The following is a 26,396-nucleotide window of genomic DNA, read 5'->3' as shown; positions in this document are numbered from 1 at the left end:
AAACCACTCAGGTTCTGATTGACTAAATCCAGGTGGGGACTGAGATTGTGAATTGCCGACAAGCTTCAAGGCAAAGGGGATGCTGCAGGTCCAGGGAGGATATTTTAAATTACAAATTGTTAGGAGGCTCCTCAATAGTCTCCCCAAAAGAGCTGCACCTAAAGAAATGTGTGTAGAAGGCAGGTATCACAGGTAACCATACGTGTGATCATCATGGTATGGTACACTGAAGGAGAGGGATGACCCAAAGATGAGAGGCCAATGCTTAAAGCCTAAAGGTTTCCTAAGAAAATAGTAAGTTCCATGTTGGATGTGGTATTGGGAGGCTCCTATGGTATAATCATGTGGGCATGTGTAAAAGGCAGAGGGACATGCAGGTTTAGAGCCTCAAAAGTTCAGAGTAGAGGCATATTAGGTTGAGTCACATGAAACTGTCAATAACCAACCACTTTTAACCTACAAAAATAGCCATGTCATATGGTTCAACCTAATAAATTAGAGGATAACTTTCATGGTGGTAATAATTGAATATGTGGAGGTGTATGATATTAGCAAGGCTAAGCACAAAGACATATCTAGTGACTGAAATTTGGAAAATGTCTACATTTAGAGAATGAGCAGAAAAAGAGAACTAATAAATGAGACTGGATTTATTTGCTAGGGCTGCTGAAACAAAGTAAAACAGGCTGGGAGCTTACAATAGAAATTTATTTTCTCATAGTTCTGGAAGGTATAAATCTGAGATCAAGCTGTCAGTAGGGATCACACTTTCTTTGGAGACCTCTTTCCTCGGCTTATAGAGGGCCATCTGCTCCATGTGTCTTCAAACGGCCTTCCCTCTGTACATGTCTATGTCCTAATTTCCTCTTTCTTTAATGATACCAGTCATACTGCATTATGGCCAATCCTAATAACTTTATTTTAGGCCCTTTACAACTTCAAAGATCCTTTCTCCAAAAGGATCTTAGTCACATTCTGAAGTACTGGAAATTAGGACCTCAATTTGAGGGAAACACAGTCCAGCCCGTAAGGAAAATTGACAAAGAATTTTCAAAAAGATAGGAAGAATCAAATTGCAGTTTCAGAATCTTAAAGAAGCACAATTTCAGCACTGAACCCCCAAAACAAGAATACAACAGAAGGATGATGGATGGGAGGTTGGAAGAGTCCATTGGACTTGTAGGTCTTTGCTGACATTAGAAAAGCATTTTGAGTGCTAAAATTGGGGGTGGAACTCAGAACAGGAAGGCAAAGAAGTGAAGACATCACAAAAAGATTAAAGAATCCCACGGGACCAAATAAAACAAACATAAATCCTTGGTCAATCCTGGGTCCGACACTGCTATGACCCAGCAACTCCCTTTCTCTCCCAACTGAGGCACCTCTTTATTTTCCCAGTAGGAGACCAAATTTCTGCACCTTAAACCATGTGTAGTCCTAAGTTCTGGGACAATTTCTATATTACCCTCTGACTATTCTACTGCCTTCAGGATAAAATGTACAGTGGGAATCACTGCCAAATCATCCCCCTCCAGTAGATGGAGTTTACTTAAGAACACAAGCTTCAAAGAGGAAGGAAAAAGGTTCTATTTTGTCTCGAAATTAGTCAAAGATAAATAGTCAATAATGAGGCATCCAAGTACATTTGCTGTTCATATGACATCATCTCCATAGCATCGTATGGCAAGGTCATAAAATTACCCACACTCTTCTGGCAGGTATCCTTACTGTCAGATATCAAGGGAAAGGAAGTAAATTTACCCCCAAATAAAAATATTTCAGTCATTTCAGTATAAAACTTCCTTTTAGTTTAAACATTCAGTTCATTGATAATTCACTTTTAATCAAGATCCGCTCAAGTACTCCCTCCTTTGAAGATCCAACCACTTGCAGACTTTGCCATCTTCTTCCTTCTCTTCTCAAAATGGTATCTGGGTATGTGTTGGGGGAAGGAGCTTGCCAAGTCTTGAGGCACTGGATTGAAGAAGTCCGCTCTGATCTATCATGTTCTTTCACCCAGCAGCTCCTCCCTCTGCTGGCCTTCAGGTCTGAAGTCAGTAGCTTGATGTGCTTGATGCATGGCCCGTTCTAACTTGAGTGAGGCCTGTTGATGAACCCTTGACTCTTACTGTTGAATTGACATAGGCATCCTGGTATTCAGCCCCTGCTTTGATTTACCTCCCCAGAGCAGATAACACGCTAAGCCTACCAGATCTCAGGTCGGCCCCAACTAGAATACAGTCTCAGCAAAGACAGGGTTTTATCAATAGAATTTTTCACTGCTGTATTCCCAGTGCTTAGAACCTTCTCTTATCCATAGTCAGCAGTCAGTGCTTAATAAATATCTAGGATAAATGAATTTTCTAGGCTTGACTCTTGCTGTGCTAACGGAAAAATATCCTTTTTTTCTTTCTTCTTTTCACCTTGTTCCACATTTATTTGGCAAACTCCTTCTTTGAGTTTCTGAAACAGAATTTTAGCTTTTTTTCCCCACCTTATATTGCGTCTTTTTAAAAAAGATTTTATTTATTCGCAAGAGAGGCAAAGACATAGGCAGAGGGAGAAGTAGGCTCCCTATGAGGAGCTCGATGTGGGATTTGATCCCAGGACCCAAAGGCAGATGCTCAACCACTGAGCCACCCAAATGCTCCTATATTGCTTCTTTGATGATTCTAAAGCCTTCCTCTTTCCTCTCTTCCTACCTTCACACAAAGGGAGATATTTCCCTCAGCCTATGGAGAGAAGAGCATTCAATACACACACACACACACACACACACACACACACACACACACACACATTTACTGATCCCAAGTTGATAAACAAGGAAAGCGCTTCCCCAAAATGTTGGGTTTCATGTCTTTCATAACCAACTGAAAGGGAAGAATCATAAAAGGCAAAACTGGAAAAGTTTTAGGAGGGAATGCTTCTTCTCCATCCTATTTGTTTCTCTGAGGGAGTTAAAAAAGAACAACTTGATACCTTTGCTCCTCTTTCATTTTGCCAGCAAAGATGGAGGCATAAGAGGCAAATGGAATTATCAGATTAGTAAATTTGATATGACCCTGCCCCTCTCCTTGCTCCTAGGCAGCAGGTCAGCCCATTGGATGCTGGGACTCAGCTCAGCAGGCCCATCCGAATGCACTCTAAGATATATTGTTCAAATTTATCAGTAATAAAGGTGATCTTTCAGTACTCCATTAGCTTACTGCTGATTTATTTCTTGATTAATTCAGAATCTGGGTAAGGAAGAGAAGCATTATTTATTGTGCTGTCTCAGAAAACCCCCAAATTGGAATATTCTCCTCAAACTAGATCTATCAATAGATACTTAGTCATTAGATAATGAAAATCCAAAGTATGCATGGTATGGATGAAATAAATGTCTAGGTTGAATTATTTAACATGTTGCAGAGTATAGGAGATAACAGAATTCAGCATTCTGATGCTATCCAGCCCCATCTTTTTACTTCCATCTTGGCCAGAATGCTTATTTTGTCTAGATTTGTTAAAGAAACAAATTTCAAGAACTTTCCTTATTTACCAGATTGGATATAAAATCCTTCATTGGATTGACTAACAGTAACGCAAAGAAAGGATTCTCAGCTGGAAAACAGAGAAGCTTACTTTGTTTATATTCCGGTCACTTTATGCTCTGTTGCCTCAGCTCTAAAGGCGGACAGGTGGACAAGATGTGCTCTAACATGCCATTCTATACATTTTCTAGACAATATGTCTTCATCATCTCAGGTAGAGTGCAAAAATAGCCGATCAGCATTCTTCATTAAGTAAAGTTTCATAAAGTCACCTCTAAATTAAAGATATTCCTAAACCCTATTTTTCTAATCTTAGTGAAATCACCCTTGTGTCCCTTCACAAATATTTTTTGTCTATCAGTTGAGCAGTAACTTTTTGCTTCCAAAATATATTTTAAATAGTGATGCTTTTTTTTTAAAGGGGATGTTGGCCAGAGTAGCTGACACTAGGATAGTTTAATTAGTTACGCATTTGCCTCCTATCCAGGTCCAATAAATATGCATTCATCAGCACAGCTGCATCTCAGCATGCACATTTAAATTAAAGAGGCTTCCTCAGAGGCTGGGGCAATCCTGGCATCTCCTCACTTTGCCAGAAGCCACATCAAATCCTGAATCAGTCCTCTCCTTAGAATTTATTTCTTCATACGTGTCTTCTTATAACAATCATAAACATGTTTCCAGATTAGATTTTCATATTGTTGCCTAACAATTTAGGAATTATTTTTTTAAGTTTTTTTTAATTTTTATTTATTTATGATAGTCACACACACACAGAGAGAGAGAGAGGCAGAGACATAGGCAGAGGGAGAAGCAGGCTCCATGCACCGGGAGCCCGATGTGGGATTCGATCCCACGTCTCCAGGATCGCGCCCTGGGCCAAAGGCAGGCACCAAACCGCTGCGCCACCCAGGGATCCCTAGGGATTATTTTTAAATGAAATAATAGCACCTAGCTCTTTAATGAAATGAAACACTTTCTTTTCTCTCTTAAATGGATGTACATCAATGACACTTGGTATGAGACTCAAGACTATCATCCCATGTTTTCCTTTTGTTTTCACTATTGCTTTTCTAGAATCATTAATTGAAAGTGAAATTAAACTTCACAGATGTGTTTTTGTACACATCCAAAGGTAAGTTACCCCAGATAATAGACATCAGATTAATGGGTATTCAAAATGAAATGCTATTTCTTTAATGTTAACATTTTTTAAATATGTAAATATTCTTTTCTTCCCAATCAGAAATCCCTAGGTAATAGAAAAAGGACATTGTTATGTAGGTTCTGGCCAGTGCTGTGTCAGTCTCTGAACATTCATTCATCTACAGCTTGCATCTGACATGAGCAATGATGGATGAGCCAACTTGCTGTTTGCTCTCCCCTGCAGAGAGAGCGGGCTTCCGTCTATTCCAGAGAGCCAAAGGGAAAAGGATGAGAAGGAGACGGATGGGCATTTAAGAGGCACCTGCAGGGGCCCTGTATGTGTGACAAGCATCAGTGGTACCTGTCACCACATGGAACCAGGCCAGGAGGCTTTGTGATGTGGAGGAGGCTTCAGAACCTGTACTACATCCCTCCAGACTGGTCCTCAGACTGGACCCAGAGAAGAAAAGACCTCACTTAATCATGTGTAAGTGCCCTACATGAGAGCTGCAAACATTAAGACAATGGAATGGCACACAGTAACAACTGCCATTATTCCCACATGAAAAGAAGTTTATACATCTCAAAGACAGCCATAGAATGAATGAAACAAAGGGGAATGGTGGAGCAGGATGGGGGAAGAGGGTGATGAAGACAGGGGAAGTAAAGGAGAGAGATGGTGAAAGAGATCTCAGATTTTCCTCCTACTGTTCACTTCTTTAAATAACAAGAAGGTTAATGCTTTCTGCAGTTCTAAAATATACCTATGCCTGCCAGATTCCTGAAGGTTAATTGCTACTGCTGGGGGAGCTGCCCTAATTTGTTATGCCTTTTAATGACCTTCCTGTAGGCCAACGGCAAAAGAGGCCTGCCTGCAGGTGTGCTGTGCCCTCACAGGGCAACGACCCCTCCCAGGGAAATGTGCAACACCAGGTCAAGTACTGGAAAAGTTTATCAGTGATTGGCAGTGATTGATATTCAGGGCCAACTGTTGCTCAACAATTTCACATTTTCGTCTGTCTTTTAGGGTTTTTTTCAATGCAGCTTTCAATTATACATCACCTGTTCTTTTCCTGTCCCCTTCAAGTCCCTGTACTATCCACAACATACTCTTATAATACAATTCATGCCTGTGAGATTGACAAGAGAAGTGAATGAAATGATACAACCAAGTCCACAGTCAGCACTGCTTTCCCTTCCCTTGGATACAATGAATATTTCAAATCCAAAAATTGATAGACCAACACATGTCTGAAACAAGAAATTCCAGGACAAGGAATGACCATAACTTTTTGCAACAAACTGATTCCTAGTGGCTCAGTAATTAAACTGGACTACATTAGGCCAATTTCCTAACCTGAAAAGTGGATGTTAAAAATACATGTTTTGCTATTCTTTTGATATAAAGGTAGAAACTGCTACCAACCAGAGGGGTTAGTTCAGCTACTCATTTTTACTAGCAACATCAGAGGGATTCTTAGCTTTCCTTTAAAGCATTTCACACCTACATGGCCCTCTTCCATCTTTTTTGTCAATTGGCAAGAAAACACATACTCATACATGCCTGCTTTCCTACCTTAAGCTACTTGTAGGAGTAAGTAGAGAAGCAGGCAGCCACTTGTGTGGTGTGTAAAGGGGCAGGGGACAAAGCCTCCTTCCAATATTCGTAATATGCTAGAAGTGCTGCCCTATTATTATAGCTTCACTTCTTTGGTTCTGGAAGGAATTTCTATCTTCTTGGGGTCCTCTTTTAAATGGCAATAAAGCTTGCAGAAGCCATATGCATTATTTGCTTACTATTTTAGATGTGATGTGGAAAAGAAAAGACATGGCAATGGGTTTGGTATGGAAAGAGATGATGGTTAAGTCCCAGGTCTATCATTGTGAATTTGAGTTGGGTACTGGGAATAATACTCTCTGTCCCACCTACTTCCCTGGGTGATGGCGAAGGTGAAAAGAAACATGTTGCATAGAAATGCCATGTAAATTATAAAATACAATTTTTCATCATTGTTGATTAATGTCTCAGTTGTGATCAAGTTCAACAAAATGCAAAATCTATTAAAAAAAAAAGTACCTGGACTGAGGTGGATCATTCTAAACTGATGAATACTGAGCATGGTGAGGGAAAGAGAAGTATAGATAGAATAAGGCATCTAGGGTAATCATTAGCACTGTTTGCCAAATAGTTATGTGTTTTCCAGGCACATGGATGGCTTTTATTTTCCTGCTCAACTAAAGATAGCATATCTGGGGTTTTTTGCTTTGCAAGGAAATACAAGCAAAAGAAAGAACTATATTCATCAACAGGATGCCTCCACCTACTTGGTCTTGAGAAGCTATGATATGCAGAAATTCCTGGTAATCCATGTTAGATGTGGAGCATGAGTAAGAAATCAGCTTTTGCTGTATTAAGCCACTGAGATTTCAGGATCATTTGCTAGCCTATTCTGCTAGTATGGGTCAAACATAAATTTTGTGCATGAACCATCTCCCTAGTTTTGGCCCTCCCCCTGTTGTAATTTATCTTCTGCTCTTTGAAGGGAAGAGCCTCTGAAAACAGTTTTCCTATGGATAATTTACATTTGTTAATAGTGCTTCTGGACTGGTCTAACCACTAAGTTGTCTTTGGTTTACTTTATTGAAATACACAGGAATGGAGACACTCTAGCTCAATTTTTGTTTGTTTAACATTTGGCAGCTTATCCTTACATAAAAGTTGAGAGATCCTTTCTGTGAAGGAAGAGCTACTTTTGGGATTTTACAGACAGCAAAGGAGGGCTAAGCAAATTCTGGAAGGATGTTAATGTGGATGATAAAATGGAATTCATTGTCATGAAAAAGTCAGATTTGAAGAAATATCAGAAAGGATAAAAAGGGTACAATTTAGCAACAAAAAAAGGGGGAAAAAATGGAAGACCACAGAGCAATTTTATTGTTCACCACCAGAAACCTGTCCTCATCTTGACCAGAAGTGGGAAAACTGGACTTGAGGATATTTGAGAAATATTCCATTATGTCTCAACTGGAAGTTTCTGGTTTGTAATCAACAAAAAACAATTCTAATATAATCAACATAGCCTAAATCTAATTTAAACAGAAAAACAAAATTGACTTGAAAGATATTGAGTAGCTCCCAGCATTGTGAAGAAGGCTGAATAAACAGACTCAGCAAGGATTAAAGCTGAGGCAACACTGGGGATCCAGGGAGCTGGTATGGTAAATGTACAGTCTTGGAAATAAATGAGTTCCTGCCATTTTGCGGATTTTGGTCACTCTGCTCATGTCAAACTGTGGGTAAAAGGTTTGGATCATGGACTTTTGCTTAGGCCATAGCAGAGCATGGCTCCCTGGTTGATGGTCCCAGTAGATTATATGCAATAAAGCAAAACTGAAATAATATAACCAGGAAAAACAAATGTTAAGTGGCAAAAAAAAAAATTTCCACCAAAACCAGCATTAGAAATATAGTTCTGGAGTGGTAAGCCTGAGTTTAGATTTGACTTAAGAAATAACTAGAAATTGTAGTAGATAGACTACACATGGAAATGGCATTCCCTAAATAAAACTTAAAGAAAAGATCCTTACTTTTGTGTACACACACACACACACACACACATTAAAAAAAGGTAAAGAGAAGATGAAAGCAATAGTCAGGTAACAGATCACTGGAATAGTATGAATTCATGTGAAGTAGACACTTCCTGTGAGGTTCCGACTTTTCAAAAGAAGAGGAATAAATCTAAACCCTCTGAAAAATTGTCATGGGGAGCAATGGATTTGATTTGAGGATTGAAACAGAGAGGAATTAAAGACAATTCATGCTGCAGCAAGATAATCAAATCATGTAGCAAAGTTTTATACTGAGTGGATAGCGGTAATTAAAAATGATTCTTATTTAACAACTCTGAAAGCAGCACACCAATTTCTCAAGATTTCTGTAAGTGATTAATCTTTTCTCTTCATAATAAATTGAATTGAATTTCTATGTTTGGACTCAGTGAATGCTGATGGATCCAAAATCTTTTAAATCCATTTTTAAAATATTCTTTTCCTCTTTTCTTTCAATTCATCATCCTAAGAAATGTTGTTTAGATGGTGATGAATTCTAAATGGATTGATTGCTTGTTTTAAGTAGCTCTCTCCTTTCTTCTGGGGGAAGGAACTGTACTTTTAAGAAGGTCTATTCTGAGGCATAATGCGAGATCATGATTCAGGGCTCCTCATATTTTCAAGCAAGAATATGAAATGAGACACCTACAGTACCTGAGGAGAGTTAGAATTTTTTTCAGAAGACAGGAGATTTTGTTCTTCTATCTGCATTGTGCATGCAAATGTAGAGGATATGCATGCACACTCACAAGCCTTCAAAGATAGGCAGAGAAAGGGCAATAATGTTGAGAAACGTGAGACATGAAACACAAGAGGAACAGAATCTATCCTTACAGGGAGAGAGATGGTGACAAGAAGGAAGGGAGCCTTTAGGCTGACAGACAGTGAAGTGGGAGGATGGAAGTTTTCAAAAGTTAGCAACTTAATGAACTTTAAATTTCCAAAAATGGGGGGGGGGGGGCGGAGAAGATATATGTTCCTATTAAGAACTCTATACTTGGAGTTAAGAATGTTATTTTACTTAAGCATTAAAACTCCTACAGAGAAAAGAGTTTGGAATCTAAGTATTAAGTTTGAAATATACGTTCCTCTAGGAATAATGAGTGCCAAATTCAGCTGACTTTGCACATCTCCCCTTAGCCATACGAGGAGACTAATTGATGAATGGACTGTGAGGAGAAATCTTTATTGGGGTCTTTCAGAAGAAGATCTTCAGAACCAAAGTATTTTGTAGTTTGAATGGGCTAAAATGAGTCCCTGGGGCTCAAGACTCTAAAAGAAACCCTAACTCTTAGGGCAGGTTTGGAAAACGTTTTATTTATAATGTTCACATATAAAAAATGGTGACCAGCTGCTCTCCTGGTCTGGTCCTTGCCGAGGCCAGAACAAGAAGGAAGGATCTAAATCACAAAAGAGAATTATTTAAACATAAGGAAAGACTTCCTGCTTTGATGCAGTGGGGAAAAAAGTTATACTAGACTCCAAAGAATACAGATTTAGGCAGAGCTTTGTCACTATCAGATTGAAGAGAATAAGTTATGTGAAGTGTGTTTCCTCTTCTTTAGAAAGGGGGTGCTGATCTATATTCTCACTCATGTTACTTCTGTACTTAGTGGCACAGCCATGTCCAGAATCCATGCTTCTATATGCCATCCACTTCTTTAACACACCGTCCATCTTCAACCTGTGGAAAAAAGGTGAAAAAGAGGCGAGAATCTGTTGATTATAACTGTGCATTTGAAAGAACAAAGTGCTTCCTTACTATGAAAACCAAGCTGAGGAAATATGGCTTTTACCTGGAAAAGTTTAATCATGAACAGAGAAGGATGACTACACTGGATGCAAGTTATATTTTAATCAACAGCAGGTATGGGTACTTATTTCTCATAGTGGCATACAGTATCAATAGTACAGAAGACCAGTCATATTAGAACTTGATCTTTTTTTTGGGGGGGGGGACCTAGATGGCTCAGTTGATTAAGGGTCTGACTCTTGATCTCAGCTGAGGTCTTGATCTTAGGGTCATAAATTCAAGCCCCAAATTGGGCTCCACGCTTATGTGGAGTCTACTTAAAAAACAAAAACAAAAAACTTAGTCTTTCCTCCTAATCACCCTTCTTTCTTGAATGTAACTTTGGAAAAGCCAGATAGAGCATGTAGAAGAAGGTAGGTAAAGTGAAAAAAGGAGAAGAAATAAGAAAGAAAAAAAGAAAAGGAGGAAGAGAAGGAGAGAGGGAGGGAAAATAAAAGAGAAAAGAAGAAAAGAAAAGAAAAGAAAAAAGAAAAGAAGAGAAAAGAAGAGAAAGAAAAAGAAAAAAAAGAAAAGAAAAGAAAAGAAAGAAAGGAAAGGAAAGGAAAGAAGATTCCTTCCCATGTCCTCCCCTCCCTTCCCTACCCTCCCGCACATCCCTCCCCTCCCAGAAAAGAAAAGAAAAAGAAAAGAAAAGAAAGAAAGAAAAGAAAAGAAAAGAAAAGAAAAAAGAAAAGAAAAGAAAAGAAACTGGACTTGATTCCTTTCCCTACTATAGACTTCTAAATATGGGTCAAGTTTGAGCTACAGTGGAGAAAGAGGAAATAGGGGACTGAATGAGGGATTAACATGTTTTTATTAGACTTAAATTAACCTATTTTTTTAATAGTGGGGTAGATTATTGTTCAGCAATGATTCATTCTCTCTACCTCCTGGAGGAGTATGCTTCCCTGCTTATTTAAGCATGTGGATCAGGAGTGACTGTAGAAGTCCAGAAGTGGATGTTCCAAACCTACACCTTTAGTTAGCATGAATGTTCTCTGTTACCACTCTGGAAACTCCTGATTTCACTGTGAAAAGAATATACCCCAGAAAGTCTCTGATCCTTCTAGCTGGAGTTCCCAAAGTAAGACAAATGAAGTAGAACCACAGTGGGCAGTCTGCAGAACCACATACTGAAGCAGAGCCATTCAACTAAACCACTTGCCTGTGAGCAGGAGAATCAGTGTTTATGGCCACAAGTTTGGGGATGATTATTATGCATCATTATTGTGGCAGCAGCTGACTAAGCTCAATAGCAACACATTCAAGTAGATTAAAATTCAAAGAGAATAAAAAGAAATTCAGTGGAAAGTCTCCCTCCTTCTACAGTTACCCTAGCCAACAATTTCCCTTCCCATGGGCACATAATTTCATTAAGTCCTGCAATGTTCTGAAGAGTTTAATTATACATAATTAAATATGAATATATATGTTTTCCTCCCTTTATCACATATTGATAGGTTTTATACTTACTTTCTTGCTTTTTTCCCCACTTAACCTTTTGCTTCAGTACATAAAGAACATCTTCATTCTTTTTGGCACCACATAATATGCATTATATTAATGTATGGATCATAGTTTCTAATATAGTATGTGAGAAATGATCAAGAAAAGTTATAGGATCTGCTCAATACATTGTTCAGGGTAGTCGTGGAGTACCAAGTGGGTGGGATTGAAAGGCTCTAGTAAGAAAGAATAAAATTATTTACTGCCTTGAACCCTACTGAGTCCAGCCCATTCAGTAAGCCAGTTGTTGTTCGGATTAAATGAGTTAATACATGTAAATCACTTAGAAAAGCATCTGGCATACAGTAACTGTTCAGTATATACACAGTTGACCCTTGAACAACAAAGGTTAGAACTATGTGGGTCCACTTATACACAGATTCTTTTTGACAAATACAGTACAGTATTGTAAATGCATTTTCCTTATAATTTTCTTAATACTTTCTTCTCTCTAGCTTACTTTATTGTAAAAATACACTATATAATACATATAACATACAAAATAGGTGTTAATTGTTTATGTTATCGATGATGATTTTAATCAACAGTAGACTATTAGTAATTAAGTTTCTGGGAAATCAAAAGTTATATGCAGATTTTTGACTGTATGCCGGTTAGCATCCCTAATCCCCATAGGGATCAAGGGTCAACTATAATTGTCACCTCCTTTTCTTCCCCCTGGCTTTGGCTGCACTCCCCTCATACAATCAGAGGTTCTCCTTGCACCCCTCAGAGGACTCTGATGCAGTGTCCTCATTCCTTTCCCTCATTGTCAATGTTTCGCAAGTCTCTGACCTCATGGGGCTGGGATCACATACATTTGGAAGTCAGGCAGATAGGTTCAAGTCTGAGCTATGTATTCATTCTTGTGTGATCTTAGTCCACACCAAGCATCATTTTTCTATTCTGTAAAATGGGGCAAATTATACATACCTCCTGTGATTTTTGTATAGTTTAAAGGAACAATGTAAATAATATGTCTGACACATAATAGCCCTGAGTAGTTAACTCCCTTGACTCATTTTCTCTTCTCCTTTTCCTTATTGATCGTCTTCTTCATTTCCATAGTTTCACCTATCTCTATGTAAGTGATGTCCAGATCTCTATAGATCACTTAATTTCTATTTTACAAATGAACAAATAAAATCTCACTCTTTTCCAAGTGTCCAAAGACCTATCAGACATAACAAAGAGATGTGATTGGCATCTCTATTGCGATAGATCCAAACCAATCTTTCCTTGCCCACTGATTCCAAATTATCCTCCCCACTTGACTGTCTTGTCTGTGAATGACCCTAAGCACCCATTCTTTAAACCTCACTGCCATCATCTAGTCTTTCTTTTCCCATTCCTCGTATATCCATTCATTTGCTGAGTCTATGTGTGCATAATGATTATGTAATCAAAGGTCTTCAAAGATGGAAAGAACTTTGATGCTCGTATTGGAAACCATTCCACAGATGAGGAAAACTGAGGCCTGGAGAAGTAAAGGGAATTCTAGTAAAGGAGAGATAGGACTAAGACCTGAGTCCTTGGAGATGCAGGATAGTGTCCTTTCCATAACACTCCACTAACAGACTTCTTTCTTGACATTTTTGCTGTTCCCACCATGGATCAGGCCATCGTAGGTCTGCCCCATTATTACAGCAGCCTTCTACCACTTTTCTCTGACCCAATTTACCTATATACACCTTCCTGACTAATCTCATGATAGTACAGTCTGTCATGATTCAGGATTATGGCATCTGTTCTGGTTCTCCCAGTAGGCCTAGGGTACTGTTTTTCATACTTAGTCATTTTGTAATTACCTTCACAACTTTGGTCACATTCATCTTCATATATGCTTAATATTTACCTTAGAGTCTCCTAACTCTGCCTTAGGTGAACTCACTTTTTTTCCCCCCCTTAGCCCCAACCTAAGCAATAATAATTTGTGAAGTCATGAGTTTGGTACAATAGTGTTTGTTTTTTTTTAATGTATGTTAAAACATGTTACTGTTGAAATTGAGACTCTGTTCTGTATATCACTTAAAACCATGTCAAATACCACATTTCAAAAGATGCTAAACCCCCAGAAAATGAGTGAAAACTCAACTGGTTTAAAGAAGGGGGTACAAAAAATTAGAATGTTCTGAAAATAAGGTAGTAAGCTTCCTATCACTACAGATATGCAAGGCAAGATTGATCAGTCACTTTTAAGGGATCATATGCATTAAAAACTTAGAATAAATTATCCTCAAGGTTTTTTTCCAGTTCTAAGATTCCATGATTTTAAGGCCTAACCTCATACTTTTTAATTAGTTACTATTGGATGAATCCTTTGTAGAATAAATTTTTACTCACTCTCCCCCCCCCCCGCCCCCCGCCCCACATGAGAGGATTACTCCTTCCTTTTAACTTGGTTAAGTTTCTAATGAAGTTTCTACTTGCTTATTCAATTAAGCAATTTCTTTTCACTTATACTCCTTCTGACTTTCATTTTAGCTCCTCTCCAAAAAGGAGACATTTCAACCCCAAGTCTAAGGTCATTTCCTAAGTAGAAACTCCACTGAAATCAACAGAAGTCATGAGCATCTTAATTAATACCTAACTTTGGAGTTAGGAATATTTTCCCTCATACTCCATCACAGAATTAAACCTGGGCTACTCTCATTTCTGAGTTTCTATTTTGTTTTTACTTCCCATTTCTTAAAAAAATAACAACTGCAACATTCCTCAAAAAGGTGAGAAGGGTCCAGACTACTAATCTCTCTCTCTCTAAAGAAAAGAAAGAGAATTTATAGCTTTTAGTGGTTGTGAAAACCAGGAAATAATAGAGAAATCATGCATTCTGCAGGAATTCTCCTGAGTGTATTAAATTAAACTGACAGCGTTGATATCGCTATTCATGTTGAAATAATTAGCAATTCTAAGACTATTAATGGTGTATTGTATCACTGTTTTAGAATTGGTAGGATGAATGCAAAAACCTTTTGGTGACTTTTGCTCCTACTAAAATTTAATTAGCCTTAGTTACTGACCTCATGTTTTATGTAACAGTACACTCCAAAATGATCTCATAAAGAATTGAAGTTTTAGAAGACATTCTTGCTTTAAAAACCAGCATCACATAAAAGTTCTCTGAGTGTTTTTAAACTACTTTTGCAAAGTATTCTTATAATTGCTAACATTACCTATGGGACTGACTGACTTTGAATTTAATTGAAGTAAAAATGCATCTCTTTGACAAGGTCACTCTTTAAAGTGGAGCTGCACTACTTTGCATTATAGTTCTGATTTTTTTCTTTCTAAATTAACTATGATCTATAAAATTATCGATAAAGAATAATACCTTAGCCATCAAATATTAATAATGATTACAAGAGAGAGAAACTACCTTTAATGCACCTAAAATTTATGGGTGGTAATGATCTCTACTAAATCTGGAAGAATGGGTCTGTGTAGCTGGGGGTGGGCAGTGCAAAGGGGTTCAATGGAAGGCTCTGAGCCAGAATAGATACGCTTCATAAGAGATTTGAGACTATGAAGTCTAAACTAGTTGAAATCAAGCAAAGACTTAAAAATAAAACAAAACAGGAAGTACCATACAATACCATACAGTATTGTTATTTGGGGGTAGATGGGAAGGAGTTCATCCACCAATATTTCCATGTTATTTAATGGAAATCTTATGAATGCTTTGTGATTGCACATTGTTCTGAAAGTACATTATGGAAATGAGTATTTTGTATTAATAGATCATCATTCTTTGATGATTTCAGACATATTGGACTTCACCTCAGAAAGTTATTAAATGTCTTCTCAGTTTTGAAAAAAAGGAGAAGGATATTCAAATCTTCCTTCTAGTGGGCAGCTGACCTAGAAGCTTACACTAAACTTCCTTCTGAGCTAAAGCCAGAATCATGCTAGTCAAATGAAGCACAAGAGCTCATTATGCTCAAAATGCAATGTCTGAGTGACCTGCGACTTTTTTTTCCATGCAACCTTAGTTCTATAAGACCTCTTATTTAAAAAAAAAAAAAAATGGGCGGCATCTTATTTCAATATTATAACTCTATTATGCTAGAAACTACAGGGCATATAGTAGTTGTAGAACTCTCTTGGTTAATAGTATTTACAGATATCACTTGAGGCAGGGCTATTACTCCAGAATGAGTCACAAACTGTGAGCATTGCAGTGATGGCTTTATGGAACGAGAGAAGCAACACGGTGGGCTGGAAAGAGCATGAACCCTAGAGGCAGAAGGAAACAAAACAAAACACTGGGTTCAAGGTTCAACTACTTCTAAGATATAAATATGGATAAAACACTAAATTCCTGTGAGCTTCAGTATCTTCAGCCATAGAACAGAGTCAATACAGACTGACTGTTTTCTGTGAAAATCAAATGAGATAATATATACTAAAGATATCTGAATTTCCAAGGAGCTATACATATATAAGTTACAGTTATTAATAAAGGTAATGCAATTTTTGCCATGTCAGACCTCTCCTCATTTAGCACTCCCTGCAAAGGACACATGGGATACAAAAACACACTCCTCTTCTGATTTTTATCTCATCTCCACACAGAAGAGAGGGTTGTATTAACCCTATACGTGGTCAAGTAATTTATTGTACGTATGATTCATGTCATTATAATCAGTCAACAAAGCTATTGACTGCTTTGTATAGAGCAACATGTTAGGCCCTGTGGAATTAAAAAAATAAGTAATGAAAAAAGAAGTGTGTGATTAATTTAAAAGACTAAGCAGACACATGAAAGAGCTGAAGAATGTTTGCAAAAAATATATGAAATCAAATGAAGCTATCTAGGTATTTATAGACAACTGAACTGTGTCAATAAAGGAGGCCATAAAAGAAGCAACTTGTATAAAGGTTCTGGGCCTGGAATAGTAGAGTGCAAAGGGAAGTGGTATTTTCAAGGAGAAAGAATAGTGTGGCACAGTGTGACTTATTCCATGGCCCCCTTCAAGTGCCTATACAACTTAGTAATCATATATTCTTCCCTTACTTCTCCTCCTGACATTTGTCTATTAAATAACTGTAGTTTGAGTGCTGTAGAACCAGATATCTGCCTTCTAGAAGCCTAAGTCCTAAAATTAAATTGAAGCAAAAAACGGACTCCCCTAGGAAGAGTTTAGAATATTGCATATATACTCATCCAAAAAAAGAAGGTTTTGTGGGAAAGATTACTTTTTTTATAGTGAGAGCTTGAAAGGGCACACATAGGCATTTCTAGCTTTTTCCTCTTCTTTTCTGAGGTAGAGCAGGGTTGGGTTTCTTATTTTCTTTTTACTTATAGATACAATACAGTACTAGAGGCTGAGAACTTGAGTTTTTTTTTTTAAGATATTATTTATTTATTCATGAGAAACACAGAGAAAGAGAGAGAGAGAGAGGCAGAGACACAGGCAGAGGGAGAAGCAGGCTCCATGCAGGGAGCCCGAGTGGGACTAGATCCTGGGACTCCAGGTTCAACCCTAGGCCGAAGGCAGGTGCTAAACCACTGAGCTACCCAGGGATCCCCGAGAACTTGAGTTTTAGATACAGTGAGACTTAGTAACCTTGGGCAAACTATTTGCCGTCTTGAGTCTCAGTTTTTCCATTTCAAAATAAGAATTCTGTATAATCTCCAGAATTTTTAGAACAGAGCATATTGAATTCCTTAGGAGGGAAAAAACACTATAAAGATTAAATATTGGCTTCTGTTAATATTCTCTTAAAAACAAAATCCAAAATACCTGTAAGAAAACTTATCAGCCTTCTTCAAGCACAACATTTTTATAAGTTACTCTTATATCAACTGCAACTGAGCCATAAAAAAGTCTACAATGGATTAGTGAAGTTTAAGATGAAACTTAGCTCTTGTTGAATAGAAAGAAGTCTGTGACCCTGAGACATCCAAAGAGGTACCCAACCAAAGAGGAAAGAATCATTCTATTCTACCTTATGCTAAATCATTGCTCTTCTGCTTTTATTGAAAATTTTCTAAATTCTCTACTAATTACTCCTAAATATGTACATAGATTAGCCACTCAACTAGAATATTTTAAATTACCATCCAATTTTATTTCTGGACTTCAGTCTCTTAAACTACTCAAGGACAACAAAGGATTCCATTAAAGAAAAACGAACATATCTGAATATTTCCCACTGAGTGATCAGGAAAGATGTCTTCTTTTTTTTTTTATAAAGATTTTATTTATTTATTCATAGAGACATAGCTAGAGAGAGGGAGGCAAAGACACAGGCAGAGGGAGAAGCAGGCTCCATGCAAGGAGCCCGTCGTGGGACTCGATCCCGGGTCTCCAGGATCACGCCCTGGGCTGCAGGCGGTGCCAAACCGCTGCGCCACCGGGACTGCCCAGAAAGATGTCTTCTTTAATGAAAGTATAATGTGAAACAACATAAATCAAGAAAATAGGGGAAAGGGTATCTATGTAGAGCCCTACTTTTACAACAGTAACAAGTGAGTAAACAAATAAATAAATAAAAACATGAAGCCTCGATATCTTCAACAATTCTACATGGGTGTTCAAAACCAAGAACTTACCTGTCATTAATACAAGAGAATGCAAGAGATACTAACTTTTATTTTCTCACATAAATTTTAAATAAAGCCTTGAAAATGGATTCGTTGAGTTGACAGCAGCAGTAGTCAAATCTCATTCTAACCCCATCCCCAGACGAGGTCAGGAAAAGCTCTTGAAAGTGGCTTATTTTACATCATAGCCTCAGGTTAAGCCAAAATAATCCAGGAGGAGGAAAACAACAATCATAACAACAAAAAAATTCCCACAGTGAGCTACACACCCCAGATGCCCAGACCTTCCATGGGATCTTAATGAGGGTCAAAGGTCAGTGCTAAGAAGCCTGGTGAAACAGTGAGAACCAAGATCCTGTTTCCATTTTAATGCCCTTATGTTTATGTTTTGCGTTCTGCAGGGGAAAGGCCGAGACAATTCTACTTCCAGGGAGGCCAGAGAAAAATGCACTGGATGTAGTAGTTTGACAGAAAAATAAGGGTGTGCCATAGGGCCAAAGGTAGCTTCAGTTCAGAAAAATACAGAACTGCCAAAAAATATACTGTTAGCTGGAAGTTCTCATTCAACCCTGGCCTAAAATTAAAGTACATTATTAAAAGAAAGACCATTGTTTTCAATCTGCCCCTTCACCTCTCCACCCACACACCTCCAGAGAAGGCTGCTCATGTTTAAATTTAGCAAAAATATTAGTTATATAATAGTCATGAGCCAGCTCAACATCCCAGTTTCCCAATTTGTCATGCCTGACCTTCCTACGGCACTCTGATACACCCCATTTTATTACAGCTGCTTATTTTGTTTATCTGAGAGACTCAGATTATAGTTTATCATTAATTAAAAGTTACCTGTTTGCTTGGCCATTTCAGTCAAAACTGGTTTTTATCTCTATAGAACAATTTTCCCCTGGGGGTATAAAATGCTAGACCCCCCCGCCCCCCACCAACCCTAACTGCCATTCCTATCTCAGCTTCTGAACCTTTGATAACCTTTGAAACTAGATCCAAATCAACATTTCATGTAGTTCCTGAGCTTATCATTTTGGGATAACTTTAGCTTCTGGTTTCCAGGCCAAGACTTGCTGGAAATCCTGAAACAACATGAGTATGTTCATCCTAGAGGGAAGTCCAGTGGGGATCGGAAATGCCATAGTCTATTTTGACCTTACCAAATGTCTAGTTGGTCCTGGCTGGGATTCAGGAGGAGTAAGCTTCTCACACCATCCTGTGGTTAAACAGATGAGAGAAAATGTCATGACAGCCTCACCCAAGAGAACAGGGATTGTGGCTTTTCCTCCTAGGTCTAGTACTGAAAATGAAGTAAGTCACAGGCCCTGATGCTTAGCAATTATAAAGTTTTTTGAGTGCCTACTCTGTGCTAGGCTCTGGGATATGCACTTTATGTGGCTTATCTCCTTGAATCCATCCAATAGTCTTCTGAGGGTAGTTCTGTTATTCTCTCCATTTTATAGATGGGAAAACTGAGGCTCAGAGAACTTAATCTTAAAGTTAAAAAGCTAGCAAAGACTAGAGACAGTTTTAAACTCAGTCTGGATCAGAACTAGCAGCCTACCCTCTTCTCCACTATGGAAACTTCTGTAAGCATTGTGTGCCAGAAATCACCTGGTGAATGTTGACACCTGTTTCCTTCACCATCTCTGCCACTTCCCAGAAAGATTCCATTCCCTGAGTTACTTTGGTTATAAACATCTGAAAGAGAGGAAGGAAGGAAGGAAGGAAGGAAGGAAGGAAGGAAGGAAGGAAGGAAGGAAGGAAGGAAGGGAGGAAGGGAGTCTATCCAGGTGATTCTGATACAAACCAGAGTTGGAACCACTGAATACTGCAGGTAATAAAGTAGGTTAATAGATTTTGTCAACTGTAAAGCAGTTTGTGAATGCTTTTTAATCAATATGCTCCTTGGGGCAGAGACATCATCTTATAGATTTTTGCATTATTTTTTTACTCATTGAACAAATGAATACTAAGTGCCTACTACATTTTAAGAACAGCAAGGGCCTTCCATAAACATCAGAGAAAGTCTCTGGGCTCATAGAGCTTAAAGACTAGCTCTGTAATACCCTACAACAAAGCAGGGTCACAGGGGCCATTCAAGAAGCAACTATCAAATTGTTAAAGTATTTCTACATATTGCTTTGCTTTAACCTTTTAATTGTAGTTTGGGGTAGATAACACTTTTGGTTAACTACTGCACAAAAAGACTATACATTCTATATGAACACTCTTCCAGAACCATAACCCCACCTCCTTTCTTTTAAACATTAAGCCCCTATGTGGTTTGGAGCACAAACATGATGCTCTACTGATATGAAGATACTTTTCCAGTGGGGGCAATACTTTCAGTTTTCTTTTCTAGTGCTAGGTCTATGTTCTCAACTCATACTTTTTGGGCACCACTGCAATAATCCATTGAAAGGTGGTAGTTCAGAATGACTATGTCCCTAAGTTCTCAAACTCCAATTTGGTTTGCATCAAGTTTCTTCTTGACCATAAATCAAAAACTTGTTATCAAAACCAAAAAGACAAATAAGATTTGGTGTTTGACATTCTAAAGACATGTCTATGGCCATACCACCCTGAACGCCCCCGATCTCTTCTGAAATTCTGATTTGTGCACTTAAAATTTTGTTGTTGTTGTTAAAAATTTTCATGAAATTTATCTGGATTTGTTTCTAGATCTGGTAGACAGGAAATGTCTCAATAGTAGTCATGAATTAATTCAAAACTTGGGGCATGTAAACTACTGATCTAAAAAAAAAAACAAAAAACTGTACCTCCCAGAATATATAGTTGAGAAGACTAAAAACACATTCTTTCACCAGACAAATTCCACTTCTTTAGTCAATTCATTTTCACACGATCCCAGATTTTTTTCCTAAATAATGATTTAAAAAATATACATCTAAAAAACCCCTCTTTAAAATAAGACAAACACATCTCCAATCTCTTTTGGTTTCCTTTTAAAATACATCTGATTTCAGGAAATTGCTGTGATTTTGTTTTAAATGAGAGTAAAAAATAAGCACATAGTTTTTAACAGTAATAATTCAAAAATAACATATATATTTGATATTTAACATTCCTTGAAAAGCCAAGTCCTCCTTGAGTGCCTAAAATAGGTAATATCCAATCTAGAAACTTTTGTCTAATTAAGAGCATGGCCATGAACTTGGGAAGAGATCAGGCCAAATCTTGACTTCTCTTTGAAACACTCTTTTAAGAGTGAAAATAAAAGTTACATTCACACAGAGGCCCCTCACAGGCCACTGAACAAGGGAAAAGCATTGTTGTTAGAGGGAATGCAGAGGAAGGGAGGGCGGAATCATCTGGATAATGACCCTAACCTCAAAAGCCTAAGCTCACCTCTCGAGGGGCTACCTGGAAATTGAGTGAGACCCAACACTGTCTGAGTGATCTCTCTGGACTACTGAACTGAAAATTGGGCCTGAGAATTTTCTCACTTTGTTTTGCAGTCAGACTATAAACAAAGATATTTTTATTACCTTCTGAACAATTTCCCTTTGCAAACACCATTTGTCAATCATGTTGGGCACACAGAGCATACTCAAAGTCTATGAAAGAAAACTTCCCTCTAGAGTAGCACCCAATCCAACACCCAATGCCTATTTTTTGAGTCTCTTCTGCTCACAAACACTGGAAATTCAATGGAAAATAAGACACAGGTCTTCACAGGGTGAAGGAGAATATCAGGAAACTGGGGATGAGGCTGGGAACTGTGTCTTAAATAGAGTAACATTTGCTCAACCAACCAGCTTCATAACCCACAATTATACCAAGGTTTTTGGTTTTTTTCTTCCTGTGGTCACTGTATCTAAAGGTTAAAATGTACCAAAATAATAAATAACAGAAAACCTACAAATTACTTTATTTTGCAATTCATTTACCATTTATTTTATTTTATATTTTTGTTGTTTTGTTGTTCTTTTTATAAGAGCTTGTCTAGATGCATAGCATCTAGAAGAGTAGCCACTGACACCAAATTTTCGTTACACTTATCCAAGACCCCACTACAGCCAGATGTCTTGGAGTTGCTTTACAACACAAATATGGGCACTTTACTGTGACATAAATTTGTAAAGAATAAAGTCTGGGGTATGGGGAAAATCCTTTAAAAACAAGCCAGTCCCACCTTAATAAGTTAAACTGTTTGATTAAGTTAAACTTCTCTGTTCTCTGCAGCTATAAGTAGCCTTCACACCTTATTCATTATTTAGTGTTTTGGGCAGGATTTCCTTCATTGTCAAAGTGACCCAAATGATCATATAGTGAAAGCATGTCTTTTTCAATTCAGTCTAAAAATAATGGACATTTTGTTTTTCAAAGGATCTTAATGAAGGTAAAATAATTAAATGTCTCTTTCAAAAAAAAAAAACACATTTTCTACACTCTTACCCTCTTAGCCCATTATTAAAAGTTGCCAGGTCTTTACAAAGAAGGAAAAAAAAAGGATATTAAATCTGTGGTGCCAGGGGAACTGACCAGATATAAACAGGGAAAATAAGATTTGACTCTTTTGGGGTAGTTTGAATACCAAATGTTACCATTTGCATTTGATTAATTGTTTTCTAAGGTGATCTTAACACTACAAAATACAGGCTTTATGAACTCCTTCCCTAAGGATGTAAAGTTACTTATTTCACAAGTATAAGCAAAGATTCACCTTATATTATATCAAATGGGTCAAATTACAGCATTTCAGAAAATGTGTGTGTGTGTGTGTGTGTGTGTGTGTGTGCCTTTCAAAGAACAGTAAGGAAAGTGGGCTCCTGAAAGTCGCTCAGATAGATAGCACAGTGGGAGGGAAACAAAACGCCCTTCTGTTTTCCATTAAAGTTATGTTCTGCACCAAGTTTGATTGCTAAACATCTGGCAGTCTTTTCTCTGATAACGTAGTTCAGTGGAGTGGACAATGCTAAGCCTTTGAAGCAATCCCTGTAACTCTTAGGTGGTAGGTGAACAAGAGCATAAGATAAGAACTCTAGAATTTTTCCCTTCTATCAAAAGTGGCAAAGAGGTTTACAGTCTTTTATTTTCTTTATTCTTTGAGGTCCCATTGTTTCCATTCCCTTGAATAGGATATAGGAGAAATTATGGGGGAAGTCACAAAAGTGGGCTTTGCCCACTTCCACTATCAGAAACAAAGCCTCTACCTTTTCCTTCACTGAGGGAAAGGAACCAAAAACCAACTGAAATATTCATGATCATGTATTTAAATGCTCTGAGTAATTTATAGTTAGAGAGAAGACAGAAATATTCAAAGTGAGAAGATCTGAAAGATTCTCCTACATTGTTTAGCTCTGATATTATGCATCACTTGTTTCTAAAGAGTCTTCCCTTCATTTATCCAAGCTATCATTTCTAACAACAACAAAAGGAACTCGTTTTAATTAAGAATCAGCATTTTGAAGCTGGGAAAACAACATAGAAGTCACCTAACCCAACTTTACATTTTAAAGACAAAGGAGCTGAGGCATAGTGACTTGGTCAATGACACCCAACTAAATAAGAATAATTGAAATAGTTTACAAGATGCATATAGCAAAAGATTTTTTTCACAAATAAGGATGTGGAGGTTTATGAAACTAAAAGAAGGAGAAACAAAAGCTGTGATGCAGGAGAGTCCTATATGGATAACTAGAATGTGTTGGCTATGAATTTGCCTATGTGACTCTTAGCCACCAAAGCAAAGAAAGAAAAATGATCTGTTACATATTCACTGTTCATAGATAAAAACATCTGTTTTGGGATCCTTGGGTGGCGCAGCGATTTGGCGCCTGCCTTTGGCCCAGGGCGCGATCCTGGAGACCCAGGATGGAATCCCACGTCGGGCTCCCAGTGCATGGGGCCGGCTTCTCCCTCTGCCTGTGTCTCTGCCTCTCTCTCTCTCTCTCTGTGTGACTATAATAAATAAAAATTAAAAAAAAAAAACATCTGTTTTTATTTGGACTCTCACAAAGTCCCCACACTGAAGTGTGAATCACTCCTGGAGTTAATGCATGCCTACAACAGTAAGTTTCATGGGAATCATGCCCCTCAAAGAAATCTTAAGAGGAAGCTCACTCCTACTAGATACCACCATGATCCCATTTACGTGCATTTTTTTGAAGTTTGGCTTTATCCAGAGAGAAAATTTGCATGGAGGAATGGAAGGACCAAAGATTATTCAAAGCACAGTTATTGGTTGACCATTTACTCCCTGTCAGGCTATATTCTAGGTGCTTTATTTACGTTAACCAATTTCATCTCTTCAGCAATCTAGGAGATATATATACTATGTCTTCCCATTTAACAACTGGGGAATATAGGTGTATGACCTGACCAAGTTCATGTAGCTAATGAGGGCTAGAGGCCCACACTCAGGCTTCAGAGCCTAGGCTCTAAGCCACCCTGTGCTATTAACCTAGCACTGCTACTGCTTGACTCCTCAGTAGGTCATTACTCTCTCCTATGTGTGTTATGCTCTTTCAATAGTTCTCAACCTTAAGATTTACTAAGGGGTAAATATTGACACTGAAAATTATCTTTCTGGTAAACAATGCTATTTCTGTATAACAAAAGTAGCTGAAAGTTGATATTTTTAAGCTCTGGAGCCATGCTGAAGAAAAACTATTTCCCAAATTGATTTTTACCAAAACCAACCAACCCTGAGAAATGCTGAAAAGGACAGTTTTCAGATCTCCATAGGAAAACAGAACAGGAAATGCAAGTCAAGTTCCAGGGCTCCCAGTGAAATAATTCACCATAGAAAAGGCTCCTGACACCGCAGGGAAAAGGCACTTCTGCTAACATTTCTAATGTCCCTTAACCATGCTCTCCTACTTACTTTGTAATGATTGCATGTTTTCCCTTTGGGCCTACTAAAGTATTTAATTGCAATTACACTCATTTACATAGCAGATGAGGCTAATTGCTGGTATTAGTTACCAAATGTATGCTTGTATTGTGAGGGTGAAAAAAATGCCCTACAGAAAAGAAAACGACTGTGCCTCTAATTAAGGAGTTATGAAGTCAGAATGAGCTGGTTCCAAGATGTAAATATGAAATTGAGGGCTTTCAGAACACTATAATGGTTTTTTATTACTCCATCTCACTTCCTTGATTACACACAATGTTTAGGGACTAAAGATAAATACAGTGCAATGTTCATAGTGCTGACCTGATTGCTAGGCACATTCTCTCACACATAGATGGAAATAAATACAGTTGTCTTGCAAACCCATGATAAATGGTGGGTTATGAATACCTGGTCTTCATTTACTTGGCTATTCAATTGATAATCCTGGCTCCACTTATTGCAAGAGGAGCCTTGGCATCATCAAATACACACAAATTGGTATTTGACGCTTGTTATGCATACTTCATATACAATAAACAAAGAAATCATGAAATTGGTACAAATTCTTTGAGAAAGACCAAAAGTTGAATACCTCTATGTTGTTCTATTCTTTGATTAATTTCTGTGTTGGCACAATGTCTAAAAATGGCACTCTGTGGTGACTTATCTTGAAGAAGGTTACAATCTCATTGGGAAGACAAAATTCATACCCTGAAACTATTCTATACATATTTTTCCCCACCCACTTCATGCCAGAAAGACTTTAAGGCAGAATGGTAGCCAATAATAAGAGACAACAATATTTAGTACTAAGTATAAACCAGAAGATCAGAATGTCAAGCTGTCAGAAACAACAGGAGCTTTAAGAAGATAACATAAATATATATACTTTTTTTTTCTTAAAAAAGATTTGCAATGGACAAATAGACAACTTTCACAATCACAGTACTTCAACTGCCAGGACTGACAAACTTCATTGTTTAACAGTTTGTGTTTAGAATGATTTTTCACCAGTAACATTTTTTCTAATTTCTCCTTCTTCTTAGTCTGGATCCTCACCATGACCTTATCTCAAGGATAGGTTGTTCCTTTAAAAAGAGAGACAGACAGACTGAGGAAAGGAGAGAAGAAGAGAGTGAGGGAAAGAAGGAATAAAAAGAAAAGAAAAGAAGAAGAAAGAAGAAAGAAAGAAAGAAAGAAAGAAAGAAAGAAAGAAAGAAAGAAAGAAAGATTACTTGCTTTGTTGATTCTCTCTTTACTGAATGCTTAACTATGATAATATTATAGTGTTCAGTTACCTACACAGTTCATTTCATGAAATGAGTCTGGCCATCAGCCAAACCTCTGACTCTTCTTTTTCTCTTTATTTAAAAAAACAAAGAAAGA

General features: G+C 37.7%; 1 long non-coding RNA gene across 2 annotated transcripts in view; it reads right to left on the bottom strand.

Annotated features, from left to right (window-relative positions):
* Positions 1 to 9,590: 9,590 nt before the first annotated feature.
* The window catches only part of LOC119866859, a 136,805-nt gene continuing 119,999 nt past the window's right edge, over positions 9,591 to 26,396 (bottom strand). Inside the window, exons 4-5 of one of the 2 annotated variants that reach the window (XR_005381430.1) lie at positions 19,306 to 19,361; positions 9,591 to 9,978 (exon numbers count right to left, since the gene is read on the bottom strand). This is a non-coding gene — a long non-coding RNA (uncharacterized LOC119866859). The remainder of the gene's footprint in view (positions 9,979 to 19,305; positions 19,362 to 26,396) is intronic. The other variant, XR_005381431.1, reaches the window with a different exon arrangement.

The sequence above is a fragment of the Canis lupus genome, chromosome 30 (genome assembly GCF_011100685.1).
Source record: "Canis lupus familiaris isolate Mischka breed German Shepherd chromosome 30, alternate assembly UU_Cfam_GSD_1.0, whole genome shotgun sequence".
Taxonomy (NCBI): Eukaryota; Metazoa; Chordata; class Mammalia; order Carnivora; family Canidae; genus Canis; species Canis lupus.
Note: the sequence above shows the minus strand (reverse complement) of the source record. Positions and strands in the feature narration are given on the sequence as shown.